Source organism: Poecilia reticulata, linkage group LG9 (assembly GCF_000633615.1).
Source record: "Poecilia reticulata strain Guanapo linkage group LG9, Guppy_female_1.0+MT, whole genome shotgun sequence".
Classification (NCBI taxonomy): Eukaryota; Metazoa; Chordata; class Actinopteri; order Cyprinodontiformes; family Poeciliidae; genus Poecilia; species Poecilia reticulata.
In genome coordinates, this window is record NC_024339.1 from 13,802,601 (window position 1) to 13,827,179 (window position 24,579).

A 24,579-nucleotide genomic window follows, 5' to 3' on the forward strand; every position below is an offset into this window, starting at 1 on the left:
GCTGTAGTATTGCTCAGCTAATATGCTCTATTTTAATCAAATAAAAATACAATAATTTGACAAAACTAATGAAAAGCTTTGTCAGCGATCCTTGTGTTGTTTCTTAAAATTTTTAAAGACTTTTCACCTTTTTCAAAATGTTGCCGAGATTATCCCCAACGCTTGTGTCCGTAACTACAGTGGTACGCACTCGTTGAAGTTTCCCCCTGCTGACTGATAGCCTAATGACCTGCAATGTCTTGATTTAGCTGCCTTTTGTCAAAAACAACTGTCGCCATAAATCAACAAACCCCCCCCTCTGCAGCCACCAACCACTCAGCTCTTCACTGAAAGTCAATGACAGCTAAAAACTTTGCCTCGATTTTCTTTACTCACACAGATTTCTGCAAACAATGATCTTTCACCGGGAAATTTATGTAGCATTTGAATTCATTTGATTTCTGAGTATTTGCAGATAAATAAATAAATAAATGGGAGAAAAACGGAGGACGTTGCAGAATCGTCTCTTTCGGTCGGTGCTTTACATCCATGATGTGCAGCAAAATGTTTTATTAGCGCTGGGGACAAGGGCCCTCCAGCTGAATGGATGGAGGAGAAGTCGAGTGGCATCTTTGTCATGGAAATGTTAAGCACATAATAGTTGGGTAGCACAATGGGGAGGCACTTCATTCTTTCAGGCCGGCTTGACACCTCTGGAGAGCCGAGCGGTGGGGAAGCATGTGGGAACGATCTGCTCGGGCCCTCGCTGGAAGAAAAGAAGTGGGGAAAAATGTGTGACAGGCTTGGGAAGGGAGCATTTTCCTACCTGTGTTTCCTTAATGTGATTCGCGACTCCAAAAACTAGAAATATCCAGCAAATTTGTTCTAAAAAAAAAAAAAAAGAACATTTTTCTTTTCTCTACATAGTTTTGTTTTATAAACAGATTGCAAGCTACTAGAACTCCATGCCCGTTTTGTTGTCGACTGCAAATGCAGCGACTTCTAAATGAAATACCTTGTCAGTTTCCTGCAGCGTCGGTAATGCGATCCACCGTGCCTGAAGCTTTCCAGGGAGGAGAATAGCTCTGCAGCCCAGCTTGTCCTCCCCCTTCTCTTCCCCCTCCTTGTCTTTCTTTTTGCTTCTCGCATTTGTTCAGGCAGTTTCAGCACTTAGGAAAGGCACAGCGTGTGTTGATTAGGCTGCAATAATGCACAATGTGTGAATAGAAGAATGAAGTGCCAAAAATCCCACAAAACTTGCCTGCTTGTCCTAAAATTGAATTGGTGTAAATTCTGGGTTGTAGTCTGTCTCCTAGTTTTGTGCTCTCACAAAAAAACAAACAAACAAAAAACACAGCATTTGAAGTTTAAAAATTAAGAATGAACTTTAAACACTGTAAATGACAACATGGGCTCTCTTCCTCCTCGAGCGCAGAGGGGATTGCTTATGGTGTGTGTGCTCACATGTGTGTGTGTCTGAGTGGTGGTTTTGGGTTCGATTTACAAACTGTGGCTGTTTGTGTTCCAGCTCTTTGAGCATGTGTAAGGTATCTCCGCCATCAACTGTGCTTCACTGAGCTCAGTTCACTTCCAAGCTCTGTCTCCTTGGCCTCCCGAACAAAACGGCCCACACTTCACCCCATGCAGATCACTTCACCCCTTCACCCCGAGCTTATCACAGCACAATGTTTACAAAGGTGCTGTGCTCCCAACCAACCGGGAATGCTTCAGATCTGCCATCCTTCCTAAGCAAATACAGATCAGAAGATCTGTATTTATTTTTTCTGCCTTTCTAAGCAAATAACTACTTATCACTTCTTTCCTGGTTGAGTGATGTAACATAGCACAGTCAATTAAGTTTCTGTATCTCTCTGTGCAATTACATTAGGTATTAGATAATGTAACATTACCAAAAAAAAAAATCAACTACATGCCTTCCACTTTGATCCTTTGTATAAAACCCAGACTTATCTACTGGATTTCAGATTGAAAGGCCTGATTCATAACTCCACCGCTTTAAAGTCCAGTGGTGCCCTGGTGTACGCCGCGCTTTGCATTGGACTGAAGATTGTGTATAGAGAGTTGGTGACCTCTGTTTATTGTGCACCTCAGCTGACCCGACTTTGATTTTGCATATCTTTACACGTTGTAAAGCCATGTCCGGACATCCTATCATGGTGACACGCTAGAATTCACAAACCTACTGAGTTTCTTAAAGTGTTGCTGCAAACTAAACAGATCTACGGATGCTATATCAGCAGAATTACCCACCACCCTACAGTGTGGGGTCGTGGACTTGGGAGATAAGTTAATTTCTTGTCTTCCGCAGATAAGAAATGAACAACTTATAATGTTTTAAAATTTCTGACCCATCCTTCAGATATCCTGAACTGCCCCTCTGCATCGATACACCATAGGCCTAAAGCTTGCCTTTTCAAATCTCACTGTGAACTTTAACGCTAATGTACGCTGACGATATTTCTCACAGGCGTTTGTTTTGGCCTTGTGCAGCAGAAAGTGATGCAGAAGTGGCTGGACAGTTGAAATGGCCGAGATGTAGGAGGAGGCACTGAGATGGAAAGTTCACTGAAAGGATTTGGAATTAATCCCCCTTAAGTTACCACAGGGAACTCCATGGAAAGGGCTCCGCCACGACTACCCTATGTTGATGTTCATATTCAGATTAAAAATCAGCCTTCTGCTTTTATCAGTTTTATTTTCTCTATAGTTTAAATTTTGTTTAGTTATGAAGTATATAGCACCACCAAATCATGCTCACCCCCTCCCCCCACAGACTGGCTCTAGTAATGTTCACTAATTATTTAACACAGAAGACACCAGCACCAATACAAAACAAAAATGGTTGATTTTGAATCTTTTTCCTTTGCTCCGCTTGCCTACGTCAGGGGGTCTTTTTAGAAACCCTTGCTGTTTCTCTCCCTACTATTTCAGCTGCCACTTTGATTCCATCATGCAAGACCTCTGTTGAGTTCACAACCCTTTGAAATGAGAAAAAGGGCCTGTAATCCAGTTACTCAAGCTACAGCACGACTCCTCAGGTCCTGAGAGAAAACCTTCTGCACTAATCCTACTGTCACGAGCAGAACGCTCTGCTACCTGACTGTTTGTGGCAGCCGTTTGATACACTCACTGTTTTAAATGTTGCTGCCGAGTGTCTGATAAAGGGAGGATCACAAAGTGTTGCGTACTGGTTCTGTTACTCGTGTAGGATTGGAAAAAATAAAAAAGACAATGTAAAAAAAAAAAGAAGTATGGGAAGCTAAATGAAGAAGAAAAGAACATTTCTATGTTGCTGAGAGAATTTGTTTAAGTTAGATTTTCTATGAAGTTTTCTTTGTTTAAAATTTTACCTTTGACAAACCATTTTGTAAGCAGTATCTTAAAGGTGAAATGGAATAACGAACAAATATCTGTCTTGATGTCAGAAATATAACAAACAAAACCAGACAATATAAAGCCCAAAATAATTTCTTTATACTTGGTTAACTCTGTTTATGTTTCCAGGAATCTTGCACCTTTCCCCAGCGGTCAACGAGCAGCTGGACTAGGATGAACTCTAAACAGGTCACCAGTCCATCCCAGTTAACAACAATAACTTGAAATTGACCAAAATTACGTATTTGCAACCTATCTGTGAAGAAATGCCTTCATTTTACTTCATGCATTGGCCACCATAGTCTCACTGAGCAGCATATTGAATCTGACATACATGTAACGTAGTATTTGCAGCTCCAGTATTTTAATGTCTTGCAGACAGATGTTTTGAGACACTATTCAACGTTGCTGTAGTTAATTGGAACCTGCAGCTGGTAACAGCGCTATTGTCATTGTTTTTCCCTTCCTGGGGCCCTGGTTAGATTGTTAAAGATCTAGCTGCACATCAGAGGTGGGAGTGACAGTAGACTAGAAGACACCCCTCACACATTTTGTCTTCATAATAATTCACCTCACATTTAACTATCTCTTGCTGAATAAAGTAACTAAGCAATCTCAGTTGTACATAGAATCTTCTATTTTGTTGCCAATTTTGTGCCAAGCTGTTAAAAATGGTTAAAGAATTTGGTCAGGGTTAGAAAAAAAAAATATATATATATTAAACATATTTATGTTGTGTATGTTTCCAGGTTGAAGTGACATGAAACTTAGACGCACCATTTCCTGTCTTGCAATGTATCTTGGGATGTTAAAGAATCCATTATGTGGGTCAGCATGTGAGGAGAAGAAATGCATTTTGTGGAACATCAAGTTCCTACATGTTTCTGAAGAATGTGTATCACTTTTGATGATCTACTGTTTTGTATGTTTGGTATGGCATGTTATTCAGTTGCTCCTTGTTGCACTCACTATTTTACATTTATAGCTTTATTTTAATTTTAGATTTTTATTAATGCATGTGGAAATTTATCTTGTTTCCGAGAAGTGCTGTTTCCAAAGCATAAATATTTATTAAGGGAAATAACGATCTAATCCAGTCCTTAGCCAAATGGGTTCTTGGTGGTAACTAATGCCATCAGGCAGTTACAATGATTGGCTTTCATGAGCCTTTTAACATTTGTTCCATTATTCTTGCCAGAATAATGTTTAGTAAACTTAATTTAGCTATGTTGGAGTGCTTTGTCCTTTTTTGAACCATTCATATGTGCCACGCAGTATCAAAACACACCTAAACCCATGGTCACAAACTGGTGTCCCAGCATTGTTGTTCATCATTCAGAGCAAATTGTGTAGATTCTCGAGCCACACCAAGAATCTACACAGTCACACCACCACCAGCACCACCACCGTGTTTGACTGTCTTGTCTTGGGGATTTCTGTTTGGGAGATCTGGAGAGGCCTCTATGTTGTGTTTAGCCTTATGCCATTGTGGCAAAGACTCTTTCTTATCATTGATTTATGAACAACGATCCTAACTGAGGCAAGTGAAGGCTGCAGTGATATTATTCTGAAATATTTAGTGACTTCTTGAATGATTTGTTGAAACACTCTTGATATTATTTTTGGTAGAACAGCCCTGATTGGACAGGTTCACCTCTAATCCATGTTTTCTCCATTGGCTCTAATTGTAGATCACTGGAGTAAAGCTTTACAGATTGAATTTATTTCTCATCTTGTCTTTAACCTAATGAATTTAGGAATGGTGCATTGGTCTTTAAGATCTTGTAGTCTACTTTATGTTGTTATATAGGTTCTTTTTAAGTAGTTTCTTGATTTTTATAGGTCAAGCAGTGATCAGTTTGGGCCTGGCCAGTAAAATGGAGGCACAAAAGTGTTGGGTAAAACTTAATTCATCATTTAATAATGTGGGCAGTAACTTTTTTAACGTAGAGGCCACTATGTTCTTGGTTCTTGACAGCTAATTCCCCTTTACATATCTAAAATAATAACAGAAAAACTGTTTTTTTATTCAGCGAAGTTGTTTTTTTTCTGATATTAAAGTAGTTTGAGCAAACACAAGAAATATGTAAGAGGGCAAATACTTTCACAGTCTGTAAGCTGGTAATGCTGGTGAATATTCAGAACTTGCTCTACAAACAGTAGCTCAAGCATTGAAGCTTCTTCTTGAAAGCACATTTCTGACATCTTAAGAGGGTCAGAAAGTCTTGACTTTTTGAAGTAAATTACAAAAGGGCCGAACTCAACCTGTGGGAAACAAAATGTATTCTGTTTTCTTTTAGCTCTAGCAGCTCTTGCATCTCCTTCAGCTTGTAACAGCCCTTAGGTCCGGCTGCCTCGCAGGCTTTTGTAGGGGGAGGTCCTCAGCATGTTCACACATCGCTGGAAGAGCTGGAGTGTTTGTCTTTCACTGTGACCACAACACAAACAACTTCCCCCACAAATAAACAAAACATGAGGCAGGGGCCACAAGTGCAGCAGGATGCAGTCCAAGAAGCACAGAGACAAAACGTTCGGGCCGCCCTCTGATTTAAAAGCGGGGCTTTTCTTTTTATACGTGTAGACTGGATGCGTATGCACATGCACTGATTTGCAACAGGAAGTGTGTTTCTTTGTGGAGGAATGCAGGTTGGTTTCATACCAAGATAACTAATCTGAATTTTTCTCCCATGATTACCCACTCCTCTGAAGGCCTTTTCTATTTATGTGCACCTTTGTGGGGGCCTCAACTATTTAAGGAAGAGGAGTATACAGGCAAAGGGAAGGGGGGGATGGGCAGAGAAAACACAAAACTTGCTGACACGGGGCATAACTTAATTTCCACGGTAGGGGGACAGCTGTGCAGAGTAATCTGCCATGGCAGCCCATTCAAACTTCAATGGTTCACTTGACCCACCAAGGAAAACTCAAACTGCATCCAGCCCCCTCCGGTGAGGAGGCGGTGACCGGGCCACCATTTATAGGATTGTCTTAAAGAAACATACCCATCTCTCTTGTTATTGATAACACCCCCCTTCTCACAAACACACCCACACACTCATGCAGCCAAGTCAGTGGGATTCTTAGCTAACCGGACATCTCAACAGGCCACATGAATTTTTAAGGAGCTCACGTTCTAGTCTTTCGGAAAAATGTATCTTAGTTTCCACAACAATATGATGCGAATTAAGCAACAAATTGCACTTACAAATATGCAGCGATGTTTGGATTACAGTAAATGTACATGGAAATACAAGTAGTGTACAAAAAAACAATATGTTGGAAAAATATCAATGAAAACTGTCTTGTTTGCATCAATCTTAGTTTAAATGGGAAAGCCTTAAAGTACATTTATTTACTTTCTGTACTTTTCACTCTACAACCAAAAATAGCAATTAACTCCTAATTGTTTTAGTGCAAGCATTAAAATGAAAGCAACGCTAATTATTTAAACAGGAAAAAAAAAAAGTTCTCTCCCTGAAAATGAATAATGAGGCCAAAGCATGGGAATTGTGAGGAGTTAATAGTTTAGCTGTGGAAGTCAATAGGGGCTGGGGGTCTCACTCCATTAAACTGACCCCCAGGGCCACGTATTCATCCCTCACGCATTCATTTCCTCTTTTATGTTCTCTTCTGCTTTCAGCGGAGCGCAGGCAGTAGTAGAGCTTCACACAGAACTGCCCTGGTGCAGACTGTAGGTCATAAATATGTTGTTTAGCTCAAGACGCTTTGTTAACCTGAGTACAAACAGATGCCCTAAAAGTTAACAGAAGAGCCAGGATCACAACACTGGTTACTGGTTGTGTCTCTCAGCGTACTGTTACTTTAAGTCTTTATTTAAGTGTTCATAATCCTTCAACTTTTTAGGATTTCAACTTCAAACTTCTCCATATTTTATTAGCTATCCCCTCAGCATGATGCTGCCACTAACAAATGTTATTTTAGAGATGTTGTATTCAGGATGTTGTTCAATGTTAGTTTTCCTTCACATTTTGCTTGTGGGCCACAACGATCAGGTTGGGTCTCATTCAACCAGAACTCCTCCAGAGCTACATGAACCTCTTGGCTATTGCTCCCTTTTCCCACCCTGTTAGCTTACAGGGATAGCTTTAGTCTTGGTAGGTTTTAAAAACGGATTGAGCATAAACCTCTCCACAACTTTCACTTGGTCTCTATAATGTTGTTTGCTCATGAATGTTCTGCAAGGCCATTTTTACACCTATTGTTTGTTTACTTTGGTCTGAATCAGCTTAGTTTGTGTACTTCACACACAGAGAAAACCCCCAGCGAACCAAAATCTGTTACCACAGTCCACATGGGAACATTCACTCTCTTTATTGGTTTGAGGTATGTGCATCAAATGGAAATACAAGAAGCAGATTTTGAGCTGGCAGGAAACATGGAGAAATTAGTCACATCTAGTCACATCATTAGTTTATTTATTTGTACTATTTCAAGCAAAATTATGAGAAGTATTCTGACTAACTTTGAAAAGATATCTTCACAGTTTTATGAAAAAGATGCACTGCCATTGTTTATCAGTTTGTTTACTATATCTAGAGTTTGTTTTTGCACCATTCCTGAGAGCACATGGTCAGTACGGTTGTTTTGGTGTACACCCTAGTGTGGTTGCAGTATTCACATCTTCATTTTTATTGCCATAATTCTTAAAACATTGAAACCATTGTGTTTTTATGAGTGATGCATTTATTTGGACAGCACATAAAACAAAACCTGCTTAAATAATACACATCTTCACATAGGGTGTCGGTCCAGTTCAGTTTATATACATATGCTGTCCAGTAATTGTAGGGTTTTTGTGTTCTCACCAGATTAGTAAATGATCCATATAGGCTCAGTGTGACCTTCTAAACACTGCTTTTTAGATCTCTTTTTGTGCCGAGCTTCCTGCAGAGGCATTTGTAAACATCTTCAAGTGAAATCCCCAGAGCAAACACATGCAAAAGCCTTCGGCATGCTGCTCTTCACTCCTCTGCTGAAAGGGGTTCAGGGCAGAGGACATCTGCGTTTGAAGTCCAACAAGTGGCTGTAAAAGAAGTGCTGAGTGCAGTTTGGAACAGGAAGCAATCACTTGATTTAAAAAGCAGCAAATACAACATAAACAAACAAAAAATGGGTGGGTTTTTTTAGGCGTTTACTTATTTTTTTTCTTGTTGCTAATGCTTCATAATAAAATACCAATTTATTTTATTTCTCCAGTAATTGCTAAGCACAAAAAACAGGCAGCAAAAAGCTACTATTGTCTTTAAATCTCTTCCCCACACCAGCTCTGTCTCTGTGTTACATATGTTAATCCATACATCTCTACATGTGATGAATTTCTAATAAACTGAACTGACATGACTTGAACCCATAATGAATAATCCAGTTCAGGCACCAATAGCCGCACACACAATCGTGTAGTTTAGCAAAGCAACTGGTGATTCAGGGTCAGGCATAAAGCTCTCTTTGTGCTTCGCTTTACAATGGAGCAGGAAGGCTTTCAGACGCATCTGCATTGTTTTAGGAAGCGAGATTGAATCCATGAACATGAAAACAGAAAACGCAGAACAGAGACGTTCCACTTCTTCTGCAGTTCCTCATTCTTGTGATTCTGAAAACAGTCAAACTTCACTGGTCTTTGGGACTCATATCTGAAAGAATATAAACATAAATAGGTGCCCCACTTTTCCAGCACTGGTTTGTTATAAACAATGTGGCGATACGTAGTGAGAGAATGGAACAAGACTAAACAACTGAACTATGCAATAAAAAAACAGATAGTATAACTGATCGAGATCATAATCCAGAAGTAAAAGTCAGGTTTATTTATTTTTGCACCATCCTGTTTACTCTTCTTTCAGCCCAAAGATAAAAATTCCAGTTCATGAGCCTGTTTAGCGAAGACACAAAGTTGAGCGGGTCCTTTCTTGAACCGCTTATATGTCACATTAAGGACAGTGTAAAAACAGCACGGGAGGGCGGGCCGTAAAACTGGGAGTTCGTAATGTCTGGAGCTGGAAACAGGATTTGTGTGCTTGCATGTATGCGTAGGGGGGAGGGGACGATCAGGAGTGAAAGTGAACAGGCAGCAGTTCTGGCAAGGTGGTGGGAGGGTTGTTTTTGTCAGCAAAAGTAACACAGAGCAAAAAGACATGCACATACCAAGGAAATTATGCTGATAGCGCCTTTGTACACAACTCCACAAATGCTTTGAACAACAAGTAAGAGAAAAAGCCTCTAGCATACTTAGATTTTCCAAGTATGCACAAAACATTGCAGGTCTAAAAAGGCATGAATGTGTTTTAATCTGATAATGTAGATCAAACTTTTACTGACCCAATATTCTGCAGAAACACCATCAAGTCATCCAGGATTAGCTTCTCTTCATTAGCAAATATTCTGAGGATGTTTTCCCACACCTCTAGTTTGTTTACTTTGGTCCAAAGCAGTTGATTAGTTTGCTAACGTGTAAATTTTTTTGTTTTTGAGTGTTTAGTTGTTTTTCACACAGAGAAAACTCAAAGTGAACCAAAATCTGTCGCCACAAATACACGTGAGAACGTTCAGCCTGTTTATTGGTCTGAAGCAGGAGCATCGAAAGTAAATACGGGAAGCAGATCCTGTGATCTGAGCCAGTAAACAGGGAGAATTTAATCAGACATTAGTTTGTTTCCATGAAAAGGATTATTAGAAGACGTCTTTAAAGTTGGTTTGGGCTTTATGCGTTGCAAAAAAGATTCTAATGAAACCATGCACCATTTCCTTTCCACTTATCAATTATTCCCAACTTTTTGTTGATTTATTAGATAAGCTCCCCTTGAAAAAATAATCAGTACCCATAAAATGAACCTTGGCTTTGATCGTATAAAATATGCAGGAGAGTCGAATATAACGCTGTAGTTATTTTAGTTACTGCATTCAGAACTCTTTTAGTGCTGATTATTATGGTAACTATGCATAAGTCCTGTACTTTTATGCGTACTTCTAACAGCTAGTATGAGGAGAGCCTGACACTAAAACCCATGACACAACACAGTGGAGAATTTATGAATGTCTGTTTGACTTGGAGTCGTGTGAATATTTAGCAAAACAGTCAAACATGAGACCCCAGAACTGGATTTGCAGAGAGAAAGATGTAAATATTTGGATTAGAGACCAACTTGTGGCTTCAACTCTGAGATGACATCATCCACACTGTGAAGCTATTTTTCTCCACACTTTGACAGCGACATTCGGTCTTAAGACAGTTTCTGTAGTTGTAGTAGCATAAGGTCTTGCTCAACGTGTCACTGGATTTATGAGCCAGACAATCACTTCCAGATTTTCAAAACAAATTGTTGGAAATAAAGTTTGTATATATTTGTTAAATGAAAATGATGCTGTGTGGTTTGGGAATAAATTACTCCCCCCCCTTTAAGTTATTAGCTGCGAATTGCATCGAAAGCACAAATTTACGAAGCTTTGTTGCATTTGTGCCACATTTTCTGTGCTTCTCTTTACTCGTTTGTTTTTCGCCTCCCTGCTGGCCACCGAGCTGAATAAATTAACTGTTCTTTGTCTGATTATACAAGTTTTGTGAGGTGAGACCAAAAAGTCTAAAAATGCCTGTGCTTGTTGGAGTAGCTTTGCATAAAGCAGCAAATTATCACAGATCTGAGAACTGATTAATTTTCTGCAGCCGTTTCGTTTTACATCTGTCTCTGACTGGCATATCAGCTTCCAGCGGGTCCTCGGCCTTTGTTTGGAGCAAAGGAAACAACAGCTGTTGCTTTCACAGGATTTTCTAACCCCAGGTCCTTGGAAGGAAATTAAATCTCCCTCTTTTCTCAGTTTTTTTTCTCATTTGAAAAAAAAAAGAAAAAAGAAGAAGAAGTGAAAAGTACCCTTAACAGGAAGAAGGCCGTCTTCTGACACCAGTTACACATTTTTCACTCCATTTGTGACACCTGCAGTATTTAATTCATTTTATCCCTCTGATGTAAGGAAACCCTGCGTGTACTTCCATCTCTCTCTTCACCAGAGAAGATCTTGGAAAGGGGATGAAAACAGACAGAAACCGACATATTCTGCTCCTTCTTTCACCTGTCTCGTTATTAGCAGTGATGAAGGACACGCTCAGAATTCCCCCCAATTATTGTGTCTGAGAGCCGCCTCTTGCCCTGCGTCCACCTGTTGACAGAGCTGCTAAATGAGAGCCGGGCAGGAATGTTAATCATAGAATCTGACATGTTGCTGGAGATTTGGCCTTCAGCCTCCCGCCGGGCCTCTCGGACAGGTGGCTTTTGATGGCGGAGCAGATATTATATGAGGAGTTTTTTTTTTTTTTTTTTTTTTGGACATAGCAATTATACATCACCAAATGTAAGGTTTGGAATAAATACTTTAGACAGTGTTTCTTGGTTTTGAAAATTGAGGAAAAAATCCTGAATCAGTGTAGCATAAGCGATGTAAATTTGAGCCATATAAATACTGCGGTGTTTAAGTTACTCTTCTGGTTACAGTGCCAAAACAATCTGTGAAAGTCACCCATTTTTTCTGTCTCCACAGAGAGATTAAATATTTGTACACATTTCCATCTGAATATTCTTAGCTCTTGTTTGATTGGTGGATGATTAGAAGCAGATCAGATTTCATAAAAATGTGAAATGTCCCTCTCATTTAACAGATACAAAACCTCAAAACTGCTTACAACTTCAGTGTTGTTAGGCAACTGTTGTTGCACAATACGAGTTTGTTTAGTATCTTGTCTGTGAGTTTCTCAACCCTTTTTTGATGAGTACTCAATTAGTTAAACCTGTCAGTGTAATAGATCAACAACCCAAAAACAACTTCCTGTTTTACTCCAAATTAAGTCTCAGTTTGGTGTAGAGATAGAACAGGTGCCCCTTGTAAGGAGGCCCTTGGACATGGTCTTCCAGGGTTCCTGGCCTCCAGACTTATGCTGCATTTCTCTGTGCCTTACCTAAGTAAAACACCACTATTTCCACAAAGATTTAGTTTGTGAGGTTATCATAAACTAAAAAGATCTCAGTACACCCCTACAACTTCAGATGCCTTCTGGAGAAAAGACAGAGTTATTTTGCAACAATGATAAGCAGCATGTTTGGAGGAGTCGAGGAGAGGCTAGTGGTGCACTAGACACAGTGGTTGGAATCACATGTGCAGTATGTTTCAACCTTTCAACTTCGTTTAACTCCTGAAGATGTTACATCTGTATTTTAACTTTAAATCAACTCCTCTAACCCCGCATGGAAAATATTAGGTGTTCAAACAGGCTAATGAATGACGTTGATCTAAGCTCTGATGAAAATGTATAAACTATGCTTGAAATCCCTGAAAACAGATTTGCTTTAATTAGCTTTACTACTTAAGATGGCAAAAATATCGACCAGAATTGTGTTTTCTGTGTAAAAGTCGAAATGTTTTCTTGAAATAGACCTGATGAGCCTTTTCTTTGAAGATTTATTGAAAAATGCTGGAAGAATTTATGATTCTTTCTCTGTGATCAGAGATCCAATAGACTTTGAAGAACTATCCTTTTTTGTGACAATTATTGCAGCATTATTCCTAGAAAGCTGCTGCCAGAGACTGGCATTGTATGATGAAGTGAGGCGGGCAAATTTATCACATAATTCAAGCAGCCTCGGGGCACAAAGGATCATCAAAATAAAACACAAACTAATTGCAGAGCATTTTCATGCAGGTTCAGCAGATGATCTGTTTGATGTGTCTGTGTGCAACATGTAGATGATTTGTCATCATTTTAGGGGGAAACCACAATGTTTTATCTTGTCATAAAAAAACCAAGCCGAGTGGTGGCGTGGCAGTGGTTAACCAGCATTAGGGAAAGATACTGTTACGGAAATTCTTTTATAAAAGGGTAGAGAAAACAATTATAAGGAATGATTAAGATCGATCTTTGTCTTTTAAATGTTTTATGCGAAGGCAGAAGCATTCAAAGGCCCCGACTCTAAGTCAGAGAAGCAGAGCCTGGAAATGAAGTTGTACATCCTTTATACGCTTCACAGTTCACCACAAACAACTGGGGAAAAACTCAGCCCGTCCGTAACAGAAAAAAACAACAACTGGATTCTTAGAAACACATAAACTGAAACATACTTGAACTCTTCTTGTTCTCTGTGTTATCTGACCTTTCAAATCCACAGGTTTGCTTCTTGGACGATGTGCTAAAATTCTGCAGTGCTATTTGGAGTTCAGCAAGGTGCAAAATAAAAACAACAAAAAAAGTGGTAAAATTTTATTTGAAGGGGTGTGCATAAGACTGACATGACACTGTCATAAACATGACATAACTCCTGTCATGAACATGAAGGAGTCTTTATGAATGTTTATGACAGTTGTCATGAAGTGTCATTCGGTAAATAATGACACTTTTAATGCAAAGTTGCTCTGAAAGTTGCATTGAAAGTCCATTAAAAGTGCCAACTTTGCATGATTTTGTAAATTCTCATAATTTAATGCACAGTTGGCATTTTTAATGGACTTTTAATGCAACTTTTAGAGCAACTTTGCATTAAAAGTGTTATTATTTACCGAATGACACTTCATGAMMACTGTCATAAACATTCATAAAGACTCCTTCATGTTCATGACAGATGTTATGTCATGTTTATGACAGTGTCATGTCAGTCTTATGCACACCCCTTCAAATAAAGTGTTACCAAAAAAGTAAATCGGAAAAAATATTAGAGAGACATATTTGACTATGTCAAAACAATGAAAAATGTGCGAACTATGATTGTTGCAGCAACCAGCTCTTTGCTATAAGAAAAAAATAGCTGTGTGATGACATTCTTAAAAAAAAAACCCCAAAAAACTGCATTACCGTGACAGCCTGAAATAGTTGATTTCCTTTCTACCTTAGGATAGAACCAGGTTCATACATCTTGGAAGCCTCGACTGGATTCAGCCGATTTAGCACCAGATGACGCTAAACCTGAGCTAATGAGAGCAATAACTCTCTGTAATTCATCGTGTCTCCTGTTTGATGGATCAGAGGGAACCTATTCCTCGCTTACACTGTAAGTGCTGGCTGCCGTTCTGCTGGGGTCGTTGTCCGTTATACGCTGGAGTCACACTGCGTTTGCTGAGAGATGAGGTGTGCAGTCTCCTCAGTAAAACGCATACGAATGTTGATTTTTCTCTGAAGCTGCTCTTTGTTGGAAAAAGCAGAAGGGATGGTATTTGCTGGCCTACGTTACACTAAGTTTGTCATGTCGAAAAAGAAAATGCTTATTTGACAAATAAGCATTTTGTCATGTCGGAGCAAAATGCTTATACAAATTTAGAAAACAATGTCCAAACGGTGTCCAAACTAGAAATTCCTGAAACTTCACAATGCTTCTAAAATAGCTCCGATGAGGAAATAGGATCTCTCTGTTGATTTAATCTGCCCAAATTAGAGTGAGGCAACATGCATGAGTTTAGACAAAAGTCCGCTCATATTTATATATACTGCTCAAAAAAATAAAGGGAACACTTAAACAACACAATATAACTCCAAGTAAATCAAACTTCTGTGAAATCAAACTGTCCACGTAGGAAGCAACACTGATTGACCCGACGAGGGTCCCCGTTGTCAATCAGTGTTGCTTCCTAAGTGGACAGTTTGATTTCACAGAAGTTTGATTTACTTGGAGTTATATTGTGTTGTTTAAGTGTTCCCTTTATTTTTTTGAGCAGTGTATATTTCTTTAATTACAGACAGAGTAATTAGCATTTCCAGTGTCTGCATTGTGCACGTAGTGTAAAATGCACCATCATCTGGACAGGTAGTTTTGGTACTGAAGAAGAGGGGGGAGAAAGCGACCCCACTGTGCTGCTTACTTACAAAAACAGGGGAGGATCTTAGAGTATAGAATCGATCCTCCAGATTTTCCAGTGAGCTACGCCTGATGTAAGCAACATCTAGTTTATCAAATACGTGTGTATGTTTGTGAGCTCTTTAAAAGTATATTGGTACTTCTTTAAAAAAAAGTCTAAACAGAACTCAACAAAATAAATTCTGTAAAGACATTTCCCTCTTCATTGCACAATGTGGGTGAGGCTCACTGAGGAATCTCTGCCCTGCTCAGCTGTCCCACACACAATAGAAGAGGTTTGGGGTGAGTGGGAGTAACTGCATGCGATTATGAGCCATTTCTTCATTTTTACTCTTATATTATCGGAAGTTAGTGCTGCATATTTCTACAATTGCTTTGTAAAGATCAAAACCTGGCTTGAGACTTTTTATCTTAGCTTATAAATTATATTTATTCTGTCTTGTCTATTTTTTTAATCATCATTGTGTTATTTTAAAGTCATCAAAATAAGTTATTATAATGAATGCATTATAATAACTTATTTTGATGACTTTAAAATAAGTTATTATTTTAACTTATTTAACTTATTTTAAATAAGTTAAAATAATAACCAATAACAATATTGGTTATTGTTTTAACCAATATTTATGCATTATTTTAATGTTACACTTTTGAACAATCTCATTATAATTCATATTTTCAGTAAATTGTTTGTGGCTTTACAGAAAGCACTTTGAGCTACTTTTGGATCTATGAAAGACACCCAATACATACACACAAACTTAATCATTTTTGAGCGAATCCCCCAACAAACCCAAGACTATGAATTTTTTTAATTTATTTATTTATTTCTCCAACACTTCAGTCTTATAAGAATGCAAATTTTCATTTTTAACTGTTCTTGCTGTTACCCTTATTTCCAAGGGAAATATTTAGATTTTTTATTTTTTTTACCACCAATTAAAACTCAAAGGATTTTGAATTATTTTAAAGTCAAAAGAAATGTTCCAAGTAGAAGTTTGATAACTTCAAGTTACTGAAACGAAAACCTAGACAACATGAAACCTCATCCTCCTCTTTGTCTCAAGCCAGAAGTCGTATAACAAAAGCGACTGGTTGGTTTTTTGAGCTGGAACGTCCCCCCTGACACCCAGCCTGCCCTCCCTCTTAAGCACCAGAAGAGCTTCCAGGATCTAACGCTCTTAAACAAACAAAAACCTCAATAGGAGAAGAGCAAAGGCCACAGAGCTACATTTAACTTTCTAATGTTCTGCTTGTATAATCTCAGCCCATTGGATAAAACCTTTTGTCACCATGTTTGGCTTTTCAGCTATGTCGAGAATATTTTAGGTGTTTGCTTTGCAGCCATTCAGACACGAGCCATTATTTGTGCTGTTTATTTTAGTGAAGCCTCGCCTCAAGTTTTAAGCAAGTACATGCAGTGCAATGTGGATTTAGCTAATCTAAATTCCTTCACTCAGCGGTCTCTATTATCGAATAAGCAGCTTTTGTGTGCTTTTTGACACTCACAGTTTATGAACAAAGGAAACCATGTTAATGACACTCAGCTGAATTAACCTTGATCAAATAAAGTGACCGCAACATGAAACCCACCCTTTCACATCCAAACCACTCTAAGCTCAAAAGCAATCATCATAATCTTTCTCTCCTTATAAACTTATACAGCAATGAGAGATTTCAGCCCTCAAGACTTTTGTGCCATTTGTTAAAGCATTATTGCTTGAAAAATTAAAGAATAAGCAATGATGTGAAATCTTTCATGAGGAAAAAGAATTATAAAACCAACACTAAAATATGTGTTACAGAAAATTAAGTTGTTGCAAATACGTTTGGACAAAATTAGCTGTTTCTGTTGGAATAAATATTTCCACTGGCATTAAAATTTCTCAGTGCTTTACCTATAAACCATTAAGATGTCTTTCTTGATAATTAAAAAAGTACCACTGGCAGATTATTTCAATTGTAACATGGGAAAAATGTGTTATATGTCAAATAATATAGGAATTATAGACTCAAACCAACCTCCAAATAATTTGCTGAAAATTTATTTGTAAGTTTTGTCTCAATTCAAATCTACTAAGACATTTGCACTAGACCAAAATCATTTGGTAAGATTCTGTAATGCATACAAGTTGGACGTCAGTGGGCGCCGAAGAGGCTGGATGCCATGGTTTGCTAATTACCAGCAGTGTAATCTGGATATAATTTACTGGAATAGCAAAATTAATCAATTTCAGAAATTAACTTCATTACATCAGACAGAATGAAAAAATATCACTTTATGGAGTAGAAATTGACACAATTCAGAGCCTTACATGCATACAAATCAAATCAAATTTTATTTGTACAGCGCCTTTCAGCAGCAAGGCAATCCAAAGTGCACAACATAGTAGCAGTTTTAATAAATATGATCATACATAATAAATATGATCGTGTAAGGTATAAAATGACCAAACCTACAAAGATACGAAATGGCGAAGGGGCAAAATGACCGTCACCCACTCTGAGTGGTCGTCAGAAAAATAAACCACCATGCTCCAATGCTAAACCCAGTCATTCTAGTTTAACACATGATATACTTTTTCTCTCACATATAAGCTCTATGAACTCTGAACTTCGACATTTTGTAACACAATATGACATTGTGTTGCAACAGTCCATCCTGTAATCCCAATCATCCCCAGTGTAAATTAAAATCTGTTGCGAAAATAATGTTATGACAAAGTGTTCACTTGAACCGCCTGAAAATATTTGTGGTAATATTGGTGTAAGATATTTGCTCTTATTATTTGACCCAGTGGTCATTGATTGTGGACTCATGGGGTCATCCAAGGCAAACAAAGTTATTTACTACAACTGTAGTAAGAAACCTTAGTTTTCTTGCCCTCTCTATGCACCTTTGAGGGGAGCTACTCCAAAAGTGATGCAAAAATACAGTAGATTATGCCAACAGTCATTGGTCTGCTTTCTCCTAGTACTCCTAGTGCTAACTAAAAACAACTAGTCAGAGTCAGGAGGAGGGTCTTAGCGCTGTAAATCACAATCTTGTGTGGCGCTACCCATCCCTCTTTTGCCTCGCCCTGAGCTCTCTGAGGCTCTGTGGCTTCTTCCTGATAGCAGAGCCTGTCGTAAATGCTCAAGCTAGTTAGTGCTGTAGTGGCAAGTTGCTTCCCCACCATTAACACATTCAGTAGTGAGTACATGAGGATGATTGACAGCACTATAGCTCTGATTGGTTGTTTTTGGTTGGGAGTGGTGCATTTCTTCAGATAGAAATAGTAGCTCAAGGACGAAGTAGAGGAGATTGATCTTTTCACACATTATCTGTCTCATACTGTCAGGATGTCAAGTCAAATCAAATTATACTTGTACAGCACCTTTCAGCAGCAAGGCATTCAAAAGTGCAGAACACAGCAACAGTTTTAATAAATATGTGAAACATACTTTTTTTATAAATGTTTTGTGTAGTAAAGTGCATAGTAACCAACATCTGAATTCATGCCTAGTAATTTTAATGAAGTATCATTTAACATTTTATTTTATTTTTTTAGCAAACTCAAATAAAATGGAACACATGAAAATCATTTAGTTTTGCCAACCTATCCAAGATAACATGTGCCCTACAGTCTGCTGACTGTGCTCAAATGTTCATGGTAGGAAATTGAAAACTTATTCATTCAAGTTGAGGAGGCGGAAACTAAAACAATTTAGTCTGGCATTTGGAAAGCCTACATTCAAAGCCTGAAGGGGTTAGTATTTTTTGTTGTTGTTTTTTTGTATTAACTTGCATTTTTGCTCAAAGAACTGCTCATAAAGTTTGGCTGGCACGCAGTCCCAAAGGCAAAACATGTTTCAAATAGAGAACGACATCCCTGTCTTGACTAGATTTTGATTTATTATCATGCTGGTTTAGATCATGCTATGTGCTGCACATAATTCATGGCTTAGGTATTAGGCTTTATTGAAGCTGAATAATGATTGGCATATTTCTAAAGATACACAACTCTTCCTTTGATCATTACAGCTCAAGTTCAGACACTTTTCAGAGTAAAACTTTGCAAATGCTGGATCTACAGGTTCCTTCTATGATGTCCTGCTATGAATTACAGCTATTCTCTGCAGATCTGAAATTGTTGCGTAGTGACCAAAAATGCTGGAAAAGAAGCACAACAGTCATAGTTTGTAAATCACTATTTCATTCTTTGTACGTTTAATAAAGTACTCTTCAGTTCACTAACTTTTTTACTTCTAAATGTCTTTTGAGCTGATATGTGTATAGTAGATATTATCAAGCTGTCCCTCCTCAGTTAAACATGTTGTTGAAACAGTTCTTGTGAAACCCAACTTCTCTCCAAATAATTATAGACCCATTTATAAAGTATTGTATTCCCAAACTTTAAAAAGCAGTATGGGTAACCAACTGATTTATTTTCTGGAACAACAGAAAACTTTAGATAAATACTAATGTGGATTTTGTAAAGTGCATTAATCAGAAACGGCTTTGCTGAAAGGGTCCAGAGGCATCATGATGGCTGCAGAAAATGGGAAATTTAGGCTTGTTAGACATTGAAGTAGCCTGGCTATTGCCTTCCTGCGCTACTCCGCTCGATTCAAACCTCGCTTACGTCACAATCTGTTCTTTCTCTCTTTGACTTGGATTCCCTCTGGTATATTTTGTACCCAGCCAATCAACGAACAGTGACGTCAGTTTTCTGTGCTGTTTTTAGCAATGGCAGCGGAGGAAGTGAAGGAAGCCGTTCAGCTCATGCTGGCCGAACTTTCAAATATTGTATTAATATCAACAGCCGCTTCATTCAGCTCGGCTCTTCTGTCTTTGTGGTAAAAAAGGATGGTTGTTTACAGGGAAAACAATTTCCGGTAACCTTAATAGCATGGCACCTTACATAAATCATTGACAAATGTTAGCGTAACATTTAAAAAATCAACATAATCCACACCTCCAGGAAGCAATTGTTTCTGGATAGTCAAGAGTCCGGACCAGCTGTATGAAGTAAAGTGTAGGGTAGTTTTTACCAGGCTAACCTTTCAGCAGTTTTTAAAAAAGTCCATCAAATCATCTTCACTAATAGACTTCATCTGGTTTGGATCTCTATAACTGTTTTAGAGTGGATTAGACTTTTTTTTCCCCGTCCCTCTGCCTCATACGGAAAGTACCCAAGAACAATTGTTGGCTAATAAGGACCACATATGTTTATTTTTTTTTCTTTCTGGATGTGATTAGTAGATTTTAAAACCTGTGGCAGGAGAAAATGGTTTTGGTCAGATGAGTGGCTGCATGAAGGGGATGGGAGGGAGAGAGGGAGGGAGTGTCTCTTTTGTTGCAGCAAGTGCGACAAGTTGGGCAAATGAAAATGGGTCAGTTTACATCTATCTGGATGCTAATTAGTATCTCTAAATAACACATTTTTCTAGTAATGATTATATTAAAAATATCTATTATCTCGACAATTTTTGTGTTTATGACATCTTGCTTTTGACTAATTAAAGGAAAACCTAAGAAACAGTTACTATTGATCTCTTTTTTTTAAATGATAACATTTTTTTAAGGTGTGTTATTTTCCTAAAAAGTGAAGATGGGTTTTGAACCAAACACCCTCTTGATACGAGGCCAAGTGCTGAGCACTTCACCACAGTGCAGCCAAAAACATGGACTTTGGGTATTTTGAACTAAAACTAAAATACAACTTTGTTCAAACTTGAACTGAAACTTTGCTGTGTGAGCAACTAACTGAGATAGAAATGAATGTTGTCAGATATCGAGACAAATGCATGTCTTGAAAAGCAGCTGCACCCCGAGGCCTCAGCAGACCCTCCCAACTGCTCTAATTGTACATTAATTAAAATAGTTCAGTTGCTCGAAGGAAAGAATATTGCAGTGATAGTTCAGGGTAGCACCAGAGGAGGAGGGCTGTGCTCTGGGACATCATGGGGAAGGATTTTATCTATAGCTCTATTCATGAAGAAATATTTCTCTCCATTTGTCAGAGAGCTGTTTCCTCTGCGAGCTCGGCCAGAAGATAAGAGAAATGACTAAGGGCAGGAGACAAGCTAATGGGGGAAGAGCTTTCCCATGGCCAACCAAACCACTAACAGCTGGCCATCTGCGAAAACACTACAAAGTAAGAAAAAAACATTTTTCCAACATGTTTAAGCCATCACCAGTTTCACATTTCTACCTTTTTTTAATGCTTTGGTTTATACGGTAATAACTTTGTGGCACTTTTTGTCACAGTTTCTGTCGTGGTTTCACTTAAAATTGCAGGTTCAGGATCACAGAATGGAAAGACCTTATTTGGAAGGTCACCATAAATAACTCCTTATAAATAGTATGACATAAAATAGCAATTCTTTAGCCTACAAACATCATCAAAATACATAAATTATTAGGAAGCAGTTGCACATTTAAATCAATTTAAAATGTCAAAGAAATTTGATGTTTTCTTCTTCAGTGCAAATCCCAGATCTTCAATTTTCCTGCTAATTAGCTTAAAATTATAACTGTTTTTGTGAGTGCTTACAAGCAGCTGTATTTCACATTTTTATGACCATATTTACCTCTTTCTCACTCCATTTCCAACTGACAGACATTTCTTAATTTGTTTTGATGATGTGTACCCACAATGCCCTGCATTGTAGTCTGTTTTCTGCATTTGGTTTGATCAAAGCAAACCACAATTTATTTTTTTAATGGCAGACCAGTGGTTGCTTCCTTGAAACGTATTGTTTTATTGCAGGTTCGCACCGCAACAAATCAACTAAGCTTTCCAATCAAATGACTCTGCAAGACTGGTGTAAATGCACCGAAAAGGATAAATGGTACTACAAACGGTTAAATATTGCATGTCTTTAGTTAAACTCTTTGTTATCTGACACTTTCATATGTCTATGTTGATGTTCTGACTTCTGGTCACAGTTTGGATTGGAGGTTGGTCATTTTGCACCATCCATCCATCCATTTTCTTGCACCCTTTTTCCCTCAGTGGGGTCGGGAGGGGTGCTGGTGCCCATCTCCAGCCAACGTTTCGGGTGAGAGGCGGGATACACCCTGGACAGGTCGCCAGTCTGTCGCAGGGCAACACAGAGACACACAGGACACACAACCATGCACACACACACTCACACCTAGGGGCAATTTGGAGAGGCCAATTAACCTGACAGTCATGTTTTTGGACTGTGGGAGGAAACCGGAGTACCCGGAGAAAACCCACGCACGCACAGGGAGAACATGCAAACTCCATGCAGAAAGACCCCAGGCTGGGAATCGAACCCAGAACCTTCTTGCTGCAAGGCAACAGCTCTACCAACTGCGCCACTGTGCAGCCCCGTCATTTTGCACCATTTTTAGTAATTTTGCAGTTGCTAAAACTGTTACCTTTTCTGGTTTCCATCAACGTTTCATACTCCCCATACATCAATCCAGGCACATTCACAAACACACTAGGTGGAGTGTCATCAATTAGAAATCCAGAAATTTATTTAAATAGATTTTCTATATTCCATTCATGATAAGCTGTAAGGAATGAATCTAATAAATAACATCTGAAAGCAGGCGGTCTGGTCAGGGGTGATTGTTTCTCCCTTTCACAAATTGGTGAAGGGGTGAAATGAAAAGCAACTAAAATGTTTTTGTAGATAAACTTTAGATTGCTTAATATGCATTTTCTTGTTTCATTTCATGTCAAAGTGCTGCAGGTGACGCATTACATCAGCTGAACTGATTACAAGTCGGTAAAAAATTTGTAATGACCTTATTTCCCCCCCCCCAAATTTCACCACAGTTAAACATCAAAGGCTTGTAATATCTGAAAAGGCAATTAGAATTTAAATACTGATTAGAGAGAGAGTGAGGATGGAAAAAAAATCTTGTAAGTAATCACACACACACACACACACGCACACAGACAGACTCACACACGTACATAAACAGAGTTTTCATGGGCCTATCCAAAGCCACCGCCGGAAAGCTTGTGGTCTGCGAGAGAAAAAATGTCCATAAACACGAGTGTGGGTTTGCCTTGGCTTGAACGTGTGACCGTCTCCGTCTTCGCTCGGTGTGTAAATCTTTTCTGCCTGGTGCTCTGTGAATCTGTGCATAGCCTTAAGCAGCATTTCTGAGCCAGCACGCTTTTTCCCTTCCCCAACAACGTTGCAGTGCACAATTGTTTCAGTGTTCCCCCTTTCTGCTAAAGGCTTCCAGCCAACATAGGGATGGAATATAGAGTCATACGCCAGACAGAATGAGGGCCATGGCTGTTTCCTCTGGCGCTGAACCGTGCATAAGGATTGATCATCAAGGCGCTGAGAATATTTCTGCGCTGCATCATGTTTCATGTGAGCTCACTGCTACAGACCTGTCCTTCTGTTTTTACTTAAATCTGCTCTCACCTCTGCTCTTTCACCTCTTCCCTGAGAGTTGGCGTTTACTTCCTGCTTTGCTACATTTGAATGATTCTGATTCAAATATGAATTCTAAGTGGAAATGAAGCTGCGGTTCATCAGTGGTTTATCTTTGCTGTGACCACTGTTAATTTTGTGGGAAAATCAAACCACAGTAAAGTCCATTTATGAAAAAATAAATATTAGGGCAGGCAAGGCACTGAAAGTCTTTCATCCAGAGAAACCAGAGAAAAACTTCAATTCCCAAGTTGATGGGGGTTGTGGGTACACCACCAGAAGAAGGATGATGACCTGTCTGTGTTTAAACTTTTACTGTGTTAAATGTAATGTGCTGCATTTTATTGTCACCAAAGATGTTTTATGCAGTTTTTCCTGTTTCATTTTAATGAAGTATGAGTAGGAAAATCAGTTCAACTCCTGAGCAAAAATAAAGTTTTTTTCAGGGAAAAACATAATTTTTCCCTGAAAAATAAAGATTTTTCAGGGCCTGGTTTAGCATTCAAGTTAATATTGCAGAAAAAGTTTTTATTTTCTCATCACAGATCTACTTCATTAAGTCATTTGTTACAAAGCTGATCCTATTCACTGCTTGTGAGAAAATGTGAATCTTTCAGTTCTTTTGTAGTTCCTTTTTGTTTTTTTATTATATTAACATCTGACCTGCTTTAAATAAGTTAAACCCACAACTAGCAACAAGATTATGACTAAAATGGGATAAACAGCAGTCCATGACTGAATTACAGTTTCAAAAAATCAGACAATGGGCTGCTCCTTGCAAGTGGGAAATGTCAGACTTAGGATGGTTCCCCAAGGTGCAACCAGATGTGTGGGTGGAAGTTTTTTGTTTCTCAACTTAATGCAGAAATTCACATGATGTGTGGCTGAAAATCTCATAACACTCCCTACAATAGGTCACCAGGTTAAGTACCCTTAGAAGTAGCAT

The 24,579-nt window shown here is 38.6% G+C and overlaps 1 long non-coding RNA gene across 1 annotated transcript in view; it reads left to right on the forward strand.

The window, feature by feature from the left end:
- Nucleotides 1-24,579, forward strand: part of LOC103469961 (uncharacterized) — an 86,132-nt gene that overhangs the window by 45,292 nt on the left and 16,261 nt on the right. The window contains exon 5 of the long non-coding RNA XR_534431.2: nt 21,225-21,358. This is a non-coding gene — a long non-coding RNA (uncharacterized LOC103469961). The remainder of the gene's footprint in view (nt 1-21,224; nt 21,359-24,579) is intronic.